Source organism: Solanum pennellii, chromosome 1, assembly GCF_001406875.1.
Source record: "Solanum pennellii chromosome 1, SPENNV200".
NCBI classification, from domain to species: Eukaryota; Viridiplantae; Streptophyta; class Magnoliopsida; order Solanales; family Solanaceae; genus Solanum; species Solanum pennellii.
In genome coordinates, this window is record NC_028637.1 from 43,211,540 (window position 1) to 43,232,694 (window position 21,155).

Sequence of the window (21,155 nt, forward strand, 5' to 3'; positions counted from 1 at the left end):
TGAAGCTTTGGAAAATTCCTCTCAAGGAAAAGTATGTCCTCATATATTCGAGGGCATAATCCTTTTCTTAGTTTCTTCAAGTTAAGACTTATTATGTGTCTCCATCAAATGAAAAGGGGCATGTCCCTAAGTTAATTATATCGTGTCTTTAAGTTTGTCTTGTGACGATGAGATTTTCTAAGTATTTATAAATAATTTTTTTTATATTAAATGTCGTGAAAAGTTTAAATTTCGCACTACTTTTCATGTCTTATGTAATGAACGATAGTTAAAGGGCTTGTACATGACCCCAAAGGGTAAAGTGTTCCCTACCACGAAACGAGGGTTCTCCCTAACTTCTACGGGATACTTTTGGGTCGTGACGTACCATCTAAGGATCCACATGCTCACATCACCATATAGAGGCCGATATGCAAGAGTTGCATAGGGAGGCTAGACATGGACAGGGACGTCATAGGGTTAAGAGTGTTACCTCTCTCATTGTCAGGAAAGGCCACAATATGGTTAACTGAGTTGACCTATAGTTCTATCAATACTTAGGATTAGTTAAGGGATGTGTTCCTAGAACGGTATTAATCGGTGTCCAAAAAGCTCAACCACAAAGATAGAATGAACAACTTTGTGGCATTATATGGGGAGTCGGTGATTAGACCTTTGGACAGATTTACTTCTTTTATGATAGGTTTCTCAAACAACTACATCGATGATAAGTCGTTGAAATAGTACTTTTATTGGGGGCAAGATGATAAGAATAAGGCGGTTCTTCATACTATTGTGGGTCATTCTTATGGTGTGTGTACATATGTAGAGATTGCCGAAAAGTTGGAGAAAATCTCTTGCAACAATAAGGCTTGGAGTACTAGGAAGTAACATTCTGGGAGAAACACCTTTGCGGTGCAAGCTACACAAAATCCGGCCACATATAAGATTCCTGAAGAGATGGCTCAAATAAGAACTGAGCTTGGGTTTGTATTGAAACATGTCATCTGAGGTACAGATAAAGTAAATGTGGTGAATTACTTGACTAAATCACCACAGCCAGCGGATGAATACTATTATGAAGAGGATTCTTATTCAGTGAATGATCAAATAGGGGTTCCGACCGAACGCCCAAGGCTCGAATCAGGAGAATTGGTGCCAAGGTAAAGGAAATCAAGGTCAAAACTATGGGAACTACAACATAGAGGTTCGCTATGTTCGAGATGGAAACAACAACTACGACAACAACTTTAACCTGGGTAAGATAGTAATAGAAATGATCGAAGTGGGCCCTATGATCCAACTCAAAATCGGGAAGTTTCTCTTAGGTATGTTGGAGGTAGTAAGGCGCTAGTTAAGAGGCAGATGTACCCCAAAAAGTGATTCCCATTCCTAGACCACCACCACCATTCCCTCAAAGATTGGTGAATAAGACTAAGGATGGGAAATACCAGATTTTTCAGTATGTTGAAACAACTTTCCATCAATGTCCCTTTGATAGAAGGTTCAGAGGAAATGTGTGGGTATGCCAATTTCATGATAGATATGGTTACAAAGAAAAGATCGGTAGGTTTTGAGGATGATGACCGAATGCAGCATTGTAGTGCTATTGCTACAAGGTCTCTTGTATAGAAGAAAGAAGATCCGAACGCCTTCACTATTCAATGTACCATCGGTTTGTTACACTTTCCTAAAGCAATATGTGATCTCGGTGCAAGCATAAATCTCATGCCTCTCTCCATTTATAACAAATTGGGTTTGGGTAACCCAAAGCACACTGCATAGTGGTTACTAATTGTCGATCGAACACTGAAGAGGCCTATTAGGATACTCCATATTGTGCTCATGAAGGTGGAGTCATTTATATTTTCGGCCGATTTTCTGATTCTTCCCTGTGAGGTGGATTTTGAGGTGCCTATTATTCTTTGGAGGCCGTTCCTTGCTACTGGTCGTGCCTTGGTTGATATTGAAAAAGGGCAGATGAAGTTTATGATGAACAATAAAAAAGCAAAGTTCAACATTTGTAGGTCCATGAAGTAGAGTGGTCTGCTCCAAACGGTATCTGTTATATCCTACAGGGTTGAGAGTACGTCTTAGGTAGAAATCAAAGAGTTCCTTGGTGTTGAGGCATTAGCGGAAGTGATCATGAAATGATAGTGATGGTATTGAAGAGTTTGGATCTTTGGTGCAACACTTGAACGAGGTGAATTTCTGTCAAAACCAAAGAAGTTGGAGTTAGATATGAAGTATCGTGAGTCTGCACCCGCGAGACCATCTTTTTGAGAAGTCTCCAAAATTAGAGCTTAAGGCTCTACCACCTTATCTGAGGTATTTATTTTCGGGGACAGATGACATGTTACCGGTAATCATTGCATCAGATTTGAATGTGCAACAATTGGAGTTCCTGGTAGAAGTTTTAAAGTGATTCAAATGAGTCATTGGTTGGACTATTGCTAACATTGTTGGGATCCTACCCGGTATTTGTTCACACAAAATCAAACTCATGCCTGATCACAAGCCATTTTTTGAGCACCAGAGACGTCTGAATCCACCTGCGCAAGACGTAGTGAAGAATGAGATCGTTAAATTGTTAGATACTTGAGTCATATATCCTATTGCAGACAATAATTTTGTATGCCCTGTTCAGTGTGTGCCCAATAAAGGGGGAATGTCATTAGTTCCTAATGAGAGGAATGAGCTTGCTATGAGGTTGGTAACTTGATGGAGATTTGTATGGATTACCGAAAATTGAATGCATGGACTAAGAAGGATCATTTCTCTATGTCCTTTATGGACCAGATGTTAGATATACTAGAAGGAAAAGAATGATACTGTTTTCTTGATGGTTATTCGGGGTAGAATCAAATCTCTATTGCATCGGAGGATCAAGAGAAGACCACCTTTACTTGGCCGTATGAGACGTTCGCATTCAAGAGGATGCCTTTTGGGTTGTGTAATGCACCAGCTACTTTTAGAGATGTATGATGTTGATATTCTTCTATATGGTTGATGACACTATTGAGGTGTTTATAAGCGATTTTTCAGTGGTTGGCGACTCCTTTGATCGATGTTTGAGTCACTTGGCCGAGGTTCTCAAAAGATAAAAGATGTAAAGAGTGCAATCTTGTGCTAAACTTGAAAAAATGTTAATTTATGGTGAAAGAAGGTATTGTATTGGGTCATCGCATCTCAGAGGAGGGTATAGAGGTTGATCTAGAAAAAAGTTGAGGTTATAGAGATACTTCTTCCACCAATTTCTGAGAAGTTTTCTGGGACACACGGCCTTATACCAGAGGGTTTTTAAGGATTTCTCAAAAATTGAACATCCTCTGTGCAAGTTACTTGAGAAGGAATGTAAATTCAATTTTGATGAATCTTGTCTGAAGGCGTATCGATACTTGAAAGAGAAGTTGGTGTCTATGCCCATAATTATTTCCCCAGATTGGAGTAAACCATTTAAGGTGATATATGATGCTACTGGAGTTGCTCTTGGCGTTGTAACGAGATAAAGAAAGTATAAAATATTTCACCTCATCTATTATGCAAGTAAGGCCCTAAATGAAGCAAAAAAGAATTATAGTGTAATTGAACAAGAGTTCCTTGCGGTAATATTTGCTTTTGGAAAATTTTGCTCCTATTTGCTTGGCACGAAATTCATAGAGCATACTGATCACTCCTCTCTGACGTATGTGATGGCAAATAAGGTTACAAAACCAAGGTTGATTAGCTGGGTCCTACTATTTCAAGAGATTGACTTTGAGGTGAAAGAAAGAAAAGGGACTGAAAATAAAGTTGTCGATCACTTGTCGAGATTGGAGGATGAAGCTATGCAAGATTTGGGTGAAAAAGCTGAAATTAATGATATCTTCGCTGATGAGCATGTATGGGCTGCTTCTCATGATTTAATTCCACAGTTCGCCGATTTTCAAAATTATCTGTCCATTTATATAGTCCAATCGGAGTTGTCCTTCCATTAGAGAAAAAAGTTCATGTATCATAGGAAAAAGTTCTTTTGGGATGAGCCTTACTTATTACGGAGTTGTGCTGACGGGCTTATTTGTCATTGCGTGTCGGAAGTTGACATGCTAAGTGTTTTGGCGGCAAGTCACTCCTCGCTTGTGGGTTAACATCATAGTGGTATCCGGACTGCCCACAAGATTTTGCAGTGTTGGTACTACTGGCCAACTATTCACCAAGATGCTCATGAGTTTGCCATGTCATGTGAGCGGTGCCAAGGGGATAGAGGAATTTCTAAGAGGGAAGAGCTCCCTTTAAATCCCATTCTAGTGATTGAGTTATTTGATGTATGGGCCATTTATTTTATGGGCCCGTTTGTGAGTTCCCATGGGATGAAATATATTGTTGTGGCGGTAGAAAACTTGTCAAAATGGATAGAGGCCATAGCACTTGCCAACATTAAGGGAATAGTGTCACCGCGTTCTTGAAAAAGAACATCTTCTCCAGATTTGGCACACCTAGAGCCATTATAAGTGATGGGGGATCTCAATTTTGCAAAAAGTTGTTCAAAGAGATATTGGAGAAACATGGGGTTCGCCATAATGTGGCAACTCCATATCATCCTCAGACAAGTGGGCAAGTTGAGGTGTCCAATTGAGAAATAAAGCAAATACTGTCGAAATTGGTAAATGCTAATAGACGGATTGGCCAACGAGGCTTGATGATGCTCTTTGGGCCTATCGGAATGCATACAACACCCCTATAGGTATGTCTAAATAAAAACTTGTATACGGGAAGGCTTGTAACTTGCCATTTGAGTTAGAGCACAAGGCCATATGGGCGATGAAGAAACTAAAGATGGATTGGAATGAAGCAGTGGAGCAAAGATTTAGTTGGTTGAATGAGCTTGATGAGTTTCGCATAAAAGCATATGAAAGTTCAGCCATCTACAAAGAGAAGATGAAGAAGTACCATGACCAAAAGATTAAAAAGAGAGAATTTGCGGTTGGGGACTTGGTGCTTTTATTCAACTCTAGGCTACGCTTGTTTCCAGGAAAACTCTAGTCCAAGTGGACTGGGCCATTCCTTGTCACTGAAGTGTTCCCCCATGGAGAAGTTGGGGTACAGAATAAAGAGGATATAAAATTCACGGTTAATGGGCAAAGAGATTCTTCCTAAGGCATGCGGAGAGTGTCCATGAAGTGGTTGAAGCATATATCCTTGATGAAGTCTGAGTAATCAAGGATCTTGCGTCGTTCCGCGCCGTTACAACAATCGCTTCATAGTAGGCAACCTAAGGTGTATCCGGTAGCAAACAATAGTGTTTTTTTTTTTATTTTTTGAAATATGTGCAATCTTTTGTTTTGATTTTGTTTTACGCACATTCATGTGTTTTTTTCAGTATGTTGGCTAGAGAGTAGTTTAGATACGTGTCTCAAAAGTGTCCGTAAAAGACAAAAAGAATAGCTTAATGGGTGTTCAATGTGCAGGGACCAAACCCATAAATTCTGTAGAAATTGATCTGGTGCACAGATCTATAGACAAAATGACAGGCCGTCGTTCAATCCACGGACCATCGATGGTGTTTGTAAATCCCTGATATGTCTTAATTTTTGATGTAATTCTGTGCACAATCGACGGTCCATCGACTGGCGTACGGACAGTCAACGGGGTATCATGAGTTAACAAAAACCAGTGACCCGACCCGACCGACTAAATTTAAATTAAACTATTCAGTTACCTTCCCATATCTTTTCAAATTCCCTCCCAACCATTTCCCTCTATTTATTCCTTTCCTTCTCCATGAACTCGCAATATCCCTCCCATCCATTTTCATCAAAAATCCCCACAACTCCCAAACTCCCAGAAATTCCAAAACCTTAACCTCCCCAGTTTCTACTCTGTCACCCTCTTTTTCTTCGGTCGGTGTCCGAAGGTAGGCACATAGGTTGATTATTGAGAAGAGCACCCACTCCATCACTCCACTACTAATTTCAGGTATTTTAATTCACTTAGCTTATTGATTTCTCGTTCATTTGCTGTTGAAAAAGCCAAAATTGTATGTGGGTCTTGACTTAGGTACCGAAACTTCATGTAAAATTATTAAATTATTGATACTATGTCCCTTAGAATGACAAAATGTGACTGGGTTAGGGGTGGAATATGTAATAAGTCCATATGATTGTTGATTTTACGACTTGGGGTTTGATAGCCTCGTAGAATCTTTATCAAAATTTCCAAAATCAAAGCCATAAGGATGATGAATTGGTCTTATACTTGTTATTATGTGTTGGATTAACTTGTGCTTTGCTTAAAGTTGTCAAAATGTGTGTTTAAAACAAAGCCCTGCAACCTGTCTCTGACCAACAACACGAGACCCCGTCTACGGACCGTCGATGGCTAACCCTAAAAAATACTTAACTTTGGAACGACGTAAGTGGAATACTGCACGTGGGTCGTTTATAACTGAAACTTTGATTCCTGAGAAACTCTGAATTATTCTAGGTATCAGATGATGAAAGTGGACTACGGTTCAACGACTGATTGACGGGCCGTTCTTCACGTCCATCGTTTCTAACTGAGTGGTCTATGGAATGTAGACTTTTAAAAAATTCGAAGTGTCCACCGATAGACACTATGGACGGACCATCGATTCATTGACAGGCCATCGATAGTACCGATCTCCCAGTACTGCAATTATGCAATTGACATGTGTCTTGTGTTTCCATGTTCTGTTTTAATTATTTTGATTTTGTCTGTTTATTGCATTGATACTACCAAATTACTTTTCAGGTACTGATGGCCCCCAAACAAAACATTGTCTATTCTCGGGGTAGGTCCAAGTGTGTGGCACCATGCTACCGACTGATCGGCAGTTCTGAAGATGAGCGGGATCCGGAATACATTCCCCTAGGCACCCTGGCCCCTATACCAGCTACTAAAGCCGCTCGGTGCACCCCAAGAAGGTGGGGTCCAGTGTAGTCACTGTCTCCGATTTTGATGAGGATCTTACACTGACCGGCACACCATTTGGTTCTACCTCGGGTTATGAGGGAGAATTTGGCTCCGAAAAGGCTTCAGGTTTAGAGTCGGCCCATTCTACATGGTCCTATAAGGCCACTTCTCCGGGTCCCCATCACTTGGAGACACTCTTCAAGATGTGTCTGCCTTCCATGCCTCGTTTGAGGAGGCCTAGAGTTCAGAGTTTACCCCGGCACCCTAGCATGAGGTCCCTACATCGGTTTTTCATGAGCCAAACCGGTGGTGCGTTGATGGCCAGTATCATCTATACAGGGATGCAAAGGTGCTGAATTAGAAAAGGGTGATGACTCGGTTGGTTACACTCGAGCGGAGAGTTCTCGCAGGTAGCCTGCACCCCGTACCTGAGGTGCATGTCTTGTTGACCCACCACATGCTTCAGTGGATGGCGAGGAGTGTGGGTTATGCAGTTAAAAGATTGTGCAAGAGTTCTACGCATCATACGTAGCGACTCTCTGAGGTGGTTTGGACAGACAGGCAAAACCTGCCAAACATGACCCACTAACCGAGGTTTTAGTTAGAGGCTGTCGGATGGACATTTCTTCTATCTCCATCGTTGCTTCTTGTACGATGGATCCACTGATGCCGCGAGTTTACTTTACTCCAGAATTTGATTACAGGTGGGAGTTGTTCAAGAGTGGCCAGTTTCAACGGAGCGGAGACCAGAGAGAGTCCACAAAGAGGTGGATTGCACATCATCTCTCCATTGACGGTGAGGGAGCAAACTAGGTGTTGGACCAAGAGGCCTTATCGAGAAGGCCAACCTCACCTTAGCAGCAAAGTTCTTCTGGCTGTTAGTCCGCCACTGCCTATCCCCCAAGGCAGCAGATAATATACTTATTTGGGATAGAGCGTTCATGGAAGCATCACTGGTAGCGGGGTTGGATATCGACTTCACGAGGTTGTTGATCTCCGTGATTCATGAGAGGGCTTTTATGTCCTCTACCACATACCCATTCGCCCGTATGATTTTCCTGTTATGCAGGGATGCTGGAGTGCCCCTCTGGCACTTTGATGTCCTTTGTACTCTTACCGCGAATGTGGATATCGGTCTCATCAGCGATGGGGCCAATATGGCGGCACCATGGCGAGGGCCCAAATTTGGTTTGTAGACTTTGACTGAGAACTTGGAGGATACGGTAGAGCAAGCCCAAAGGCTGATCCTGCCACTTAAAAGCCCAGGGATACCACCCCGGCAGAGTCTGCCCCCGGCACTAGTAGGGCGTTTAGTTCTTCTCGGTCTGGTCCACCATCAGCAGCACTAGTCCCGATTACTATGGTCCAGAAGCTTGAGGCCCAGATGTCCACCTTGATGCATCATATCCAGCCTTGGATGCAAAAATCCATTTCCGAGACTGAGGATCGGATTGAAAAGAAAGTGGCTCAGCCAATTGAGCGGACAATTCAGACGGTCCACCAACGCCTAGATGCATTCGAGCTACGAGTTCTAGCATGCCCATCCCCCACCATTGATCTGTCTATTCTTCAGGATGTTGTGGCGAGTCTGCGCGCAGATATGGACAAAACACTAGAGATGAGGCGACCTGAGCCTGATACTGCACCAGTTGAGACAGTGGAGGACACAGTGTTTGTTGCACTATTCATTGCCCTTATTGCACCACCTGTTGAGCCTCGTGAGCGGGCCAAGCAGCACCGTTCTAGAAGCACCTCTAAGGGAGATGAGGTCGTTCTAGGAAGAAGGAGCGGACAGATCTTGAGGTGGCGAGGAGAGCCTCGTTTATAGATGAATAGACCCTTCAGATGAGGGCTCGAGAGTTGGCTTCTTAGGCATCTAGTTCCAGACTTGATGTTTTTGAGAGAAGCACCACTGAGGGTGCAGAGACTGTTGTGGATACCACTAAGGATGCCCCAACTACAGATGTTGTGGGTTCTGGGAAACCTGACCCGCCCGCTTTTTGATCTTCAGCACTATGCGCCTCAGTTTTGCTTCACCTACTACCCTTTATTTATATTTCTTATGTGTTCGGGACAATTGCATGTTTTTTTTGTGGTGGGGGTTGGGTTAAATGGAAAGTGAGTGCTAGGGTGAAGTCTAAGTAGCCCAACTCACGATCCTCTCTTGGTGGTTTTCTTGCCTGTGTTCTTTTGCCCCTAGAGACTGATTACTTTATTGTTGAACTGGCATGTGTTGTAACTTGTACAACGTATGAAAATTAAAGATGAAGCATGATGGCTAAACATGAATGACATCCCGTTCAAAGAAAGTTCTTGCAAAAATAGGTATAATGAATGTTGAAAAGGTTTGCTATGATCATGACATAGTGATGCACCCACTACATGAATCAAATCTAACACTCAAACTAGGTGACCGATAATGTGATAGAGTAATGAGGTGTCAAGAGAGAGTGAGGAAATTTCATTGTTCCCTTGTTGGTACCTAGCTAGAACTTTCCCAGGTTGACTTTCAAATGGAATCGTTGTTAGACAATTAGCAAAACATCATAGGCTCTTGTTAAAATTAGAAAACATCTAGACTAAAGGATCATTGGCCTTTGTTCAAATATTTTGAGCCCATAATAGACTTTTCTTTTCTTCACCGACTCATGTTCCCAGGGTATAATGTATTGGCCCTGGTCAATCCTTGGACATATGCACTTCAACTTAGGCCAAAAGCATAAGTTGAGCTTGGCTAATGCAAAAACTGACCTCGTCTTGGACGTGACCAAACCTTGGGTAATGTGTACCTCCACTAATGGGAAAGCCATAAGTTGAGGGTGTTTATAATTAGTGATTGGCCTAAAAAGTGGGTATGACAAGAGTATTGTGGAAAAGAAAAGAATGAGTTATCAAAAATAGTGACTCAGAAAAATTTGATCAATTAAAAAATATTTAAAAAAAAGAGTCACTTCCACAAATAACAAAAGAGAAAGCAAGGAAAAAATGTCAAGAAAAGAAAATGTTGGGCCTAATAGATAGTGAAAGAGGTAGGATGCTTAGTAGTAATGTCAAGGAGAGAAATAAGTCACTAAAATGTAATCATATATACCATACCTGACCCTTAGCCTATGTTATAAGATAAGAAAGTCCTATCATGATCCTGAGAGTCTAATATTGTGAACATAAGCAGTGAAAATAAGGGCAAGCCTATGTCAACAAATACTAACTAGGTGTGAATTTGTTCTGAGCGTGAGTGTTTAATAATGATCTTTATACTCCAAATTAGAATCACTGTACGAAAAAGGAGGATGTCTTTTGAAGTAAGGGAACGAATTGCAATATTAGAAAGTTGGTTCCTTGGCGAGAGACAAAAGAGGAGAGGTGTTAGTGCATGGCATGTCTGTGTCATGGTCTGATCCACATGAGTAAGCCTATCAAGCCTAAGATTGAAAAACATGTATTAAAGCAATGAAAAAGTTGGGATTGGTAGCCATGTGATTGCAAAAGCTTAAAAGAGGATATAAGTGTACAAAGTCTTGCGTTGAGTCATAGTCCGTCGCTTGTGGACAAACAACAAATTTAAGTTGAGGGTGTTGATGCACCGTGGTTTCACGGTACTTTCAATGCTTTTTCCCTAAGATTTATGTGTGTCTAAAGCCTTTTTCTAGTAATTTTAATATGTTTTAATCTTTGTTTTGCAGGAAAGGTGTCCAAAACAAAATGCAAAAGGTTGTGGAGATTTAGAGAAGAAGTGACCCACAAAGGCCATCGGCGGCCCGTCGTCTCATTGATAGACCGTAGATGCTGACCATCGATTGGAGGCTTAGATATCTAAAAGCAACTCGGGGAATTCTTACCAAGTGTGGGGATACGGAAGAATCGACGGACCTTTCTATTGAATCGTCGATCAGATCAGAGAAAGTCCCAGTACCCGACATTGAACGATAAGTATGGAATGATGAGAAGCATCGACGAGCCGTAGGTGAATCGGCAGACCATGATGTTGGTCTGTCGATTGTATCAGAGAAGATGCAAGTTAGAAGCTCAAAAAAATGCTAAGTCTTGACTTACGGAAGCAATCGACAGTCCGTCGTTTCACTGACTGACCATCTGTGTGGTCATCGATTGAAGTCGTGTTTCCTGGATAACTTCCTTATTTGAATTCCTTTTGATTTAGGACATTATTTTTATAAATAGGGTGTAAAACCTCGTTTTAGGGGTTGGATTCTATTACTTTTGTCTTAGTTTTATTCTTGGAGATTTGTTTTTGCGACTTTAGTATTGGTTTCTCGCGATCCATTGATTATCGCATTTCCCCAATTCATATCAGTCATCATTCCACTAGTTGAATTTGTTCATACATAGGCTTGATTAAGATCTGAGATGTAATTTTTTGAGTTTGAAGATTGAAGTAGTAATCATGATGAGCCCCACAATTCAACGCCATGTAAAAATTACTATTAGTGCTCCCAGTACCTGAGCCTTGCAAATCAAATAACGGGGAATTTTTTTGTTGTAGCCAGCACCATCAATATTTTGGCCCCCAAAAATGGGTTGAGGTAGTGTTGTTGAACTTGAAGTTGTGGGCGATAGATTTGTTGCTCAGTTAAACTAGCATAAATATTTGTTGGAATTAACTCGTGAGAACTCTTGGTGTCATGAGTTTGATTTAATGCATTTGTTTGAAGATCAGGTGTTCTCCCAGATATTCTATGGCTACTTCTTTTGATTCATTGTTGGGAACCACTTGAATATACTTGTAGATTATACCTTTGTTCTTCTACAGGTCTCTTTTGATTTATACGACATCTATGAAAAGGAATAAATCAAAGAGAAATTTGACAGCGAATATATTTATCATCGTAACTCATTTTTAAGGAGTGATTGAAATGCATGACACACGTCATTTTAATAGAAAATATTTTCCGGTGTTTAAATTAAATGAAAATAAAAATCTTTTGAGTAAAATATTAATGGTAATATTATTTCAATGAATAGTCTCCACGAAAAATAATAAAAATTAGAATATACAAACTCTGTTCTATACATGCAATTAAAGTTATTGATAGTTTAATTAGTAAGTGGTTTGATAAAAAATTTTGTATACGAAACATGATAATAATTTCCAAGATTTATAGGCAGAAGTGATGCAAAGATAAATTTATCCCAATAAATGCCTTTTCATACAACATCATATAAAGTAAATCAAGCGAGGTCTAGGGAGAGTAGAGTGTAAGAAGACCTTAACATTACCTCGGGAGGTAGAGAAATTATTTTTTGATATAAAATTAATATTAAGATAATTTTTGTAAATGGGTCTCTCAAGTGTTGATGAAAGATCATTTCGAGAAAAATATTTTCTAGTAACCAGAACAATAAAACTATTTGATAAAAATGTATTTTGCCAAACAAATCTTCCCTTACCAAAGACACACAGATATATATTATATAATACATAATTTTTAACACTTAGATTTCTTGAACCTAAATAGTTATCCATCTAACTGATTAAATTGAAAATAGCCTATGAATGTATGATTAAATATAATCAATTTATAATTAAGATACAAATCTGGAAAAACAAGAAGTAAACAATAAGTTTTTTCAACTATTCTTGTGAAGATATTTTAATTTTTTTGAGGATGTACTTGAAGATAACTAGCGACTTGCATTTTCGTAAGACCTGACACATTCATTATCTCGACAATCTCCTTCGGTACGAAGCCTACATGATCCATTAGAATGTAAATTTAATTTTATCACTACCACAATATTCCTAGATCAATCTAAGGTACATACAAGTAAAATAATCACTATACATATACGCCAAACAATTTTAGTGTACGTTAGTTGTAAGTATAAATTTCACATTTCTTTTCACTACATATATAGAAATTATTTGTTGAGAAAATTAATAAATAAAATAAGCCTACATACTTTATTAAGTTGTTGTGTAGCTTCCTTGAATTCTGCACGAAGTTCCACGGTCCATTCTATGCTGTCATTTTTCTTAAGAGTCTTAGAAATAGCAATACTCTTTCTTTCTCCTTTGTCAATCACTTCTTTGCCTTTTCTGCATCTCTTGCTCCTCAAGTTGCATTGTTCAGTCTCATGAATATTATTAATTTTTTCCTCCTTATTAAAAGGCATGATATTTTGTCCAACTTGTTCTTTATTTACCACACTACTTTGATTACCAATATTATCTACATTTTTATCGTCATCTCCTTTTGGATCTAGTTCCTCTCTCACTTGTTCTCTTTTTATTTTCTTCTTGATAAAAACTGCCACAAGTATTTAGGAATATTTTTTTCAAGTGACATTTTTAGATACATGTATATTTCGTTGTCAAAACCTTATTTGCAAAGAGTTCATTGTTTTCATCACATAAAACTGCACAATTATTTTGAGAAGTTTGCAATTAGAATAAAATTATATTACACATAATTGAAATTGGTAATTCTGCTTATATTTAACGAAATTATATATTGTAACAGTATTAGTATTGTGACAAAACAGCTATATACCATATCTCTACACAAACAAAAAGTACGATTAGGGTTGTATTACTTTTGTTTTTAAACAACGAAAATTGTCACTTATTTTTGTTAATTGCAGGCCATCAAAAATTATTGAGGTATGCTTGGACAATTTTATGAATAATTTCATAGTTTATTTTTTGTATTGGATTTATTAAATATTTAACTTTAACCACTATAACCATAAAATCATAAAAGATATCCATGTCATATTAATCCAGAAGAATATGTGATTACTTAATTTCATGTATATTAAATGATCTTATTTAATGTAATTGTAAACAACAAAATAATATTTAATTAGTTTACTGAAACTATGATTCACTGATGAATAATTTAGTTTACTGAAACTATGATTCACTGATGAATAATTTAGTTTACTGAAACTATGATTCACTGATTCTTGTTTTTCTAAAAAGAAAAATTCATTGCAAATCTCATATAAAAAGTGCAAACTATACATTGTTGATCGCTTAACATGAAGGTGCCATCACAAACTAAGCACGAACTCACCCAAAATGATAGTGCTAGCACTTGTGTCTACCGAATTAGGTCGGCGGACTCCAATTGTTAAGTCCTGAGGCTGTTGTTGCGCCCACATTGCACATTCAAGTGTACATGGTCGTTTAATTATTAAAGTGGCTCTTACAAACAACCAGACATCGTACCCATAGGGACTGACGATTTGAATCACTTAATTTTTCCTAGACATCAAGTTAACCTCAATTGTTTCAAGATTAACCTCAATTGTTTCAAGATTACAAGGTTGATTGATTTTATACTCTAAAAGTTAAATAAGAACACAAACATGATTCAATACATATCACCTACTTTTCATACCACATGTTACCCCTCTCAAAAGAATAGTCCGCACACTTAACTCAGCAAATTGAATATATTTTAAGATTTTCAAAAACACAATGTTCTCTTACTCAACAAAGATATCAAACATGCATGGCGTGAGAACCATAATCTTGCCCATTATATGAAACTCCACTAATTAAGTATGTTTTCCCCAGAATCAAACAGGAATTTACAAATTGTAATATAAGCTTGAGGTAATAGAGGATACATTTAAATAAAATTAGGTAATTATGATCTATAATGGTCTTGTTTCGAGTTTCTTACAACATTGACAATTTTTTCCTTTCTTATATATATAGCCACCCCTTACGTATAGATTTCTCTCGAGTTAAGTTGCGCATTGTCCTAGTAAGGACCAGGGCCATTATAAAGGTAATCTCCCAGTTAGCTAGCTTCGCTTAAGCTTTTGACTGCAACGACCCGACCCACCAGGCTGTGTGGGCTCCAACTCTAATGCCTGAGTAGGAGAACCGTCATACCCCAAAGGTTTAAACATGCGGAAAATTAACTAATCACATATATAATAGAGATAAAAATCTTTATAACAAACACTTTTTTCAAAAACTAGTTAAGACATGTAAATTAATTAACAACCCCAATGATCTAGTCTAACCCACACAAGAGCTATTAAGAATAAAGACGGGACAAAATAATAAAAGACACAGTTACCATCGGCGAAAGGAAAGATAAAAGTGTTTGAGAACTTATTCTTCTTCTCCTATTGAAAAATCACCAAACCTGCATCCTTACTATGTCAAAAGACATACCAAGAGTAGTAATAGTACAATCACACATACTGATTGGCATCATCAGTCAATCTGATGTCAACCTCATAATATAAGAAATAAATAATAAGATCATGCATTAAATCCCTTTCTGTTTCAACCTTTCCCTCTCTTAGAGCACCATCTATTTACATTCGTACTCTGAAACCTAACCACTTTACCAACAAGTAACAAATTCCCGGGTTTATTAGATCATAGCCTAAAACATGCCAACCCAACAAGTATTTCCTAATGCTACACCTTTTAGTTATATTGTATTACCCTTAATTCTTATCACCTTGCCTAACCAAGACCACATAATTTTGTTACATCAAGTCTAACCTTGGTCCACTGTGTATTATTACCTATCGCATGAACACCTCTAGCTATTCATCGCTCCCCCTACAACACCTTGACCTTTTGCTATTAACCAACAATTATACATTATAAATAATATCCACATTGCCATATATATTCATATACATACACACAAATCTACCGACACACAAAAGTCAAGGCTTTCACTACATACAATATTGAACATAAGATGTTGCACACCATGCATTTACCACAAGTTGTTGGTTCTCTCACAAAGTTCACACTAAAACAGTTAGCTTGAAGAAACGTGGCAATCCGATGCGAAATTTATGTTGGAACATCGAAACTGATTGAAGTTAGCTTGCCAGAACGTTGCAATCTGATTAAATATTTTTCTAGAACGTGTCAACCCGATCCAAAGTTATGGTGGAACGTGGAAACCTATCCAAGTAGCTTTCCAGAACGTGGAAATTTGATCTCCATTCGCACAACACAATCAGAATCACAAGTAATCATCAAGATCATACATTTGCATCATGATTTGATGGCTACATCATTCATCTATCTCAATTACAACAAGCTTGACCAATATTGCAACATTCATATACGTACAAGTATCACAATGAAGAAAGTCTGGCACTACTTCTAGGAGAAAAAGGAGGGAAACCGAGAGGTCTAGGAGTAGTATGGCCGCTGCGACTTCAGACTGTGAAGATCACTCTCTGGTGTACAGGTTGACATTAATCTAGAGACGGTACGGAAGAAGATAGGGATTTGATATGCTGACTTCACTCCGGTTCCTCCTAACACTGCCCTTGAGGTGGAGTTTCTCCGCCGCCATATGTGCCAAGAGAAAAGGAAGGGAGTGGAGACGGATCTCATTATGGCCCGAATGTGCAAAACTATTAATGCCATTTTTACTTGCGTTGCTCTTGAAAAGTGGTCCCCAACATGACCTAAGGACTTCTCGTAGTTTTCAATATTGCATAAGGATTGGGATGGATTGGAACGCCTCGAGCGCATGGACTCCATCGTTGACACTACCCAGTCTGAGAGTTCCTTATTTGTTACTGTTTCTCTTTCTTTTTTTTCTTGCTTATGGATTTGTAGAACAAACTTGTTTTTTTGTCTTTATACTTCCGATAGTTTCTATGTTTTTGTAACACAAGTATTCTTGTTTTCGTCTATCTGAGGAAGCTCTTTTTAAATCTGAAGTTAAATTTTACTTTTATTATTATTGAACACTATTTTGAGAGTTGCAATGATTGGTCGGATCTCTTATGAGTTTGTATTTTTGAATATAGGGTGTTCATGGAAAAACTGACGAGGACTCTTCTTCCCATCGTCTCGCTCTAGCGGGATAAATCTCGTTGTAGAGGCACCGTGCTATTAGAAATAATCGCGGTGTAGCGGCTCGCAGAACTAGAGCCAGGCCAAAATTTCTGTAGGTTATTTTCCCATTTCCCACGATTCTCCAAGGGTCCCCATTTTACTATGTCCATCGAACTACTCAAAATTTCATACCAAGGTACACGATATTCAACCCATAATTTTATAAAGCAGACTGGATTACAACCCACACACAACCCGAACAGACCAAGATATTCTCATACTTAAGGATTATAGTTTACCTTAATAGATCTCTCGCTTTTCAGGGAATTACACTTGTATACTGTAACGATTAATCAAACAATTTACACAACATCTGGAATCTATACAAAGAACACTAACAATGATAAATCAAACACGACGTCACATATTCGTAACTATAATCACACGTCATACACACCTTACTTTAAAGGTTAGTTCGTCCCACAGATGACCATTACTGGTCATATATGTCTTGTACAACCTTTAAGGCTAGATACCAATTGGAACCTTCAAGTTCCACGCAACTTTACTTGTATCCCTTTAGTCGTAATCACAACATCCGAGTTACCTATTTGAGATATCAATTGGATTCAACTCATACCATAAGTAACACTTTGCAAAAAAGGAGAGAAGGGTAGAACAATTCGTAGAATGCTTCCTAGCCTCTTGTAGATTAGATGTGGACGTCAAAACACTAATCCGCAAAGCCTAGTCCACACTTGCTCTTGTACCGGGAGACTAGTAACCTAGATTCTCATACCAATTTATCACGACCCAACCCATCGGAACATAAGGGCACCTACTCTAAAACCTAAGTAGAAGAACCGTCAAACCCCAATGGTTTATACATTCCTAAAATTAATGAAAAAGGTATAATAGAGATAAAAATCTTGATAAAAAACTCTTTTCCACAAACTAGGTAAGACTTATAAATTAATTAACAACCCAATGATATAGTATAGCCAACATAAAAGCTATTAAAAATGAAGAGTGGACAAAATAACAAAATACACAGATTCCAGCGGCAGAAGGAAGATAAAAGCTGCTGGAGAATTTCTTCGTCTTCACCTATTGAAACATAACCAACCCTGCATGCAGACATTTTCAAAAGACATAGAAATAATAGTATAAGTATAACCACACGAACTAGTGGCATCATCCTTCAATTCGGTGACCAATTCATAATAGAAAAAATAAATAATAAGATCATTCATATAAATAAAATGATCACTATGCATTTACTCCAAACCATTTTAATGTACATTAGTTGTAAGTATGAATTACTATTCATTTCACTACATTAATAGAAATTAATTGTAGAACAAATAAAATTGACAAGGTAAATTTACGTCCTTCACCAAGTCGTTGTGTAACTTCTTTGAATTTTGGACGAAGATTCACGGTCCATTCTACGGAGTACTTTTTCTTCATTCTTAGAAATAGCAATACTCTCTCTTTCTCCTTTGTCAATCACTTCTTTGCCTTTCTGCAAGTTGTATGTTTCCCTTCCAGTCTCATAAATACTGTTACCTTTTCCTTCATTATTAAAAGGCATAATCTTCTCTAGAATTCTATATTTACAACAATACTTTTATAACCAATATTATCAACAATTTTCACCTGATCTCCTTTTGGATATAATTCTTCTCTCACTCTTTGTCTTTATATTTTCTATCTTATGACAATTGCCACAAGTATATAGAAATATTTGCATCAAGCAACTTCTTATTATATACATATGTTCCATTGTCAAAAGCCATTTTTCAAAGTGTTCATTGTTTTCATCATATACAATTGCACTAAATTTTGGAGAAATTCGCAAATAGAATTAAATTATTTCACACACATGGGAATAGTTAATTATGTTCATATTGAATGAATTTCATATATTGTAACAGTATTAATATTGTGACAAAAAAAACTCTATATCATATCACTATACAAAAAAAAATACGATAAGGATTATAATTGTTTTGTTTTTACACAACAAAAATCTTCATTTATTTCATTTAACTACAGTCTATCAAAAGTTATTGAGGTATTCTTGGACAATTTAATGAATAATTTCATTCTTAATTATTTATTGTGTATTTATTAAAGAACGAACTTTAACCAATATAACAATAAAATCATAAATCATATCCATTTCAAATTAATCTAAAAGATTATGTGATTGCTTAATTTCATGTATATGAATTAAACTGATTGAATGTGATTGTAATGTAACAAAATAACTATTTAATTAGTTTACTTAAACTATGATGTCCTTTGGAGTTTCTCTAAATCAAAACCACCACTCTAAGCCTAAGTGGTGATACAAAGTTTTGCCCACACTTCCAGAAATGCCGTATACTTTGTCGTCAGATACAACTACTTAACTTATGTAATCATCTAAAAAGTATGACCCATTAAGACTCATGTTATCTACATGGTTTATGGAGACTTGAGTTATTATGAACTAGCATCCCCATATCAGTGTTCAATACTATTCCCAAATATATACTTAGCTCAGGTGTTTTTATGACAACTTATTTCTTTGGGTCGAGATAATTTCTCAACACTAAGCTTTAAAAGCTCTCTCCGAATCAATGTTCCCTTTTCTTGCACAAAACTCTTTTGAAAATCTTAGTTTTCTTTTATCTTAAATGTGAAAACATTTATAACCTTACAACTTTTCAGAAATGAAATCAACTTCTTACTCTTTACTAAACTTGAAACTTGAGTCTTAAAAACAAAGTTAAAACATTGTTAAGGACTTTTGAAAACTTTGAAGAACTTTTATTTGACTTTCTTCTTAACTTCTATACTTGACTCTTAGCATCTTTCACTTTGATCATAACTTTTCTTGAGTTGAATTATGGATTCAAGGTTCAGGATCTCACTTTTATGGACGATTTCATGTTGTTTAGATGTACTTTAAGAGTGTTGGAGTCAAGTTTGAAATATAGGTACATCACTTAAGAACTACTATGAAAAGGTGGGGATTGATAGGGAGATCGTGCGTCCCTAGCGCTCTGAGAGGTGCTGGACACCAGCCTCAAATCTCAGAGATTTAAGTGGGGAGCTCTGGCTGGCGCGGTGCCGCAAGGTCCTACGGAGAGAAACAGTCTTGTGGGGCTCTGAGAGGCACGACGCCCCAACTACATTCCCCATGTGTTCTCAACTTTTCTCCTTTTTTTTCATCTCTAACCCCTCTATACTTCCATGGTTCATTCCCCAAAAATAGAGTATCATTAGTGCCTTCAATACCCAATAACTTCAACCTGAAATTACAACCCGGACCATAAGCAAAACTTTAACAACACAACTATCAAGAATTCAACGAAAACTTCAACAATGTTCTTCAAGAACTCAATATCTTAACATTCAAATAGCTTAGATTAGATAAATTAAACAAAATTGGTGTGTGGGTGAACTAATCAACACTATGTGATCTCACATACGTTTTAAAGGATCACCCTTGACGAAATTCACACGCAAAGCTTGAACATTCTTGGCGATTCGTCATTTCTCTCCTCTTTTCTCTTATTTTGTCTCCTCTACAAGCCCTACAGTGAATTCATGTTTTCCTAAACTTTACAAAGTCTTGTTTTTAGCCCAATTTAATTCCTCAAATGAATTAATTAATTTAGGCAAGGAAAAGACAACTTTGACCTTCCCAAATTCGGATTGGAGTTTCCTTAGTCAAATAACCCAACTTGCGAAAGGCATAACTCACTCATATGATATCGAAATCGCGCAAACTCGGCAGCATTGGAAACATTATTCAATGGGCTTTACTAAAATATCTGTAACTACTCCTAAATCATCCTAATCTAGGACTAATTTTCATTTGAAATTGACCAAAAACACACTTTTGAACTGATTTAAAAGTTCCAGATTTTCCTGTTCTTTCCAAAAATAAGTATTTTCAGATTTTAAACTATTTTCTAGTTCTTTCTAGTTGCGACATGTTACAAAATATGTCCTTGATTATATGTGGGAAAATTGGATAGAGAATATTTAGTCACATATATCCCAGAAAATTTACAATCGAAATCATTCTCAACATTCTTTAACACGCCAATTTTATATGATTGAACATATGGTAAGCTCTAATGACATGACAACATATGCAATTGGAAGAAACTCCCAAGATATAACATTCGATATTGCTTGGGTAAGGTCTTTTAAAGTTCTGGCACATATTCCTCTTTCACAATAACAATTGATCATTATTACTACACAGATGATATTTCTAGGCTGAAAATAATTATAAAGCTCCATTAGGGGCGAAAGATAGACCAATAATTATAAAGCTCCATAAGGAAAATATAAATGATGGTCTGTTATATCATATAAACCAATATAAGAGATGACATGAAAGAATAAAATGTGATAGAAATAAAGTCAGGGAAGAGAGAAAATATAAGAAGAAAGCTAAGTT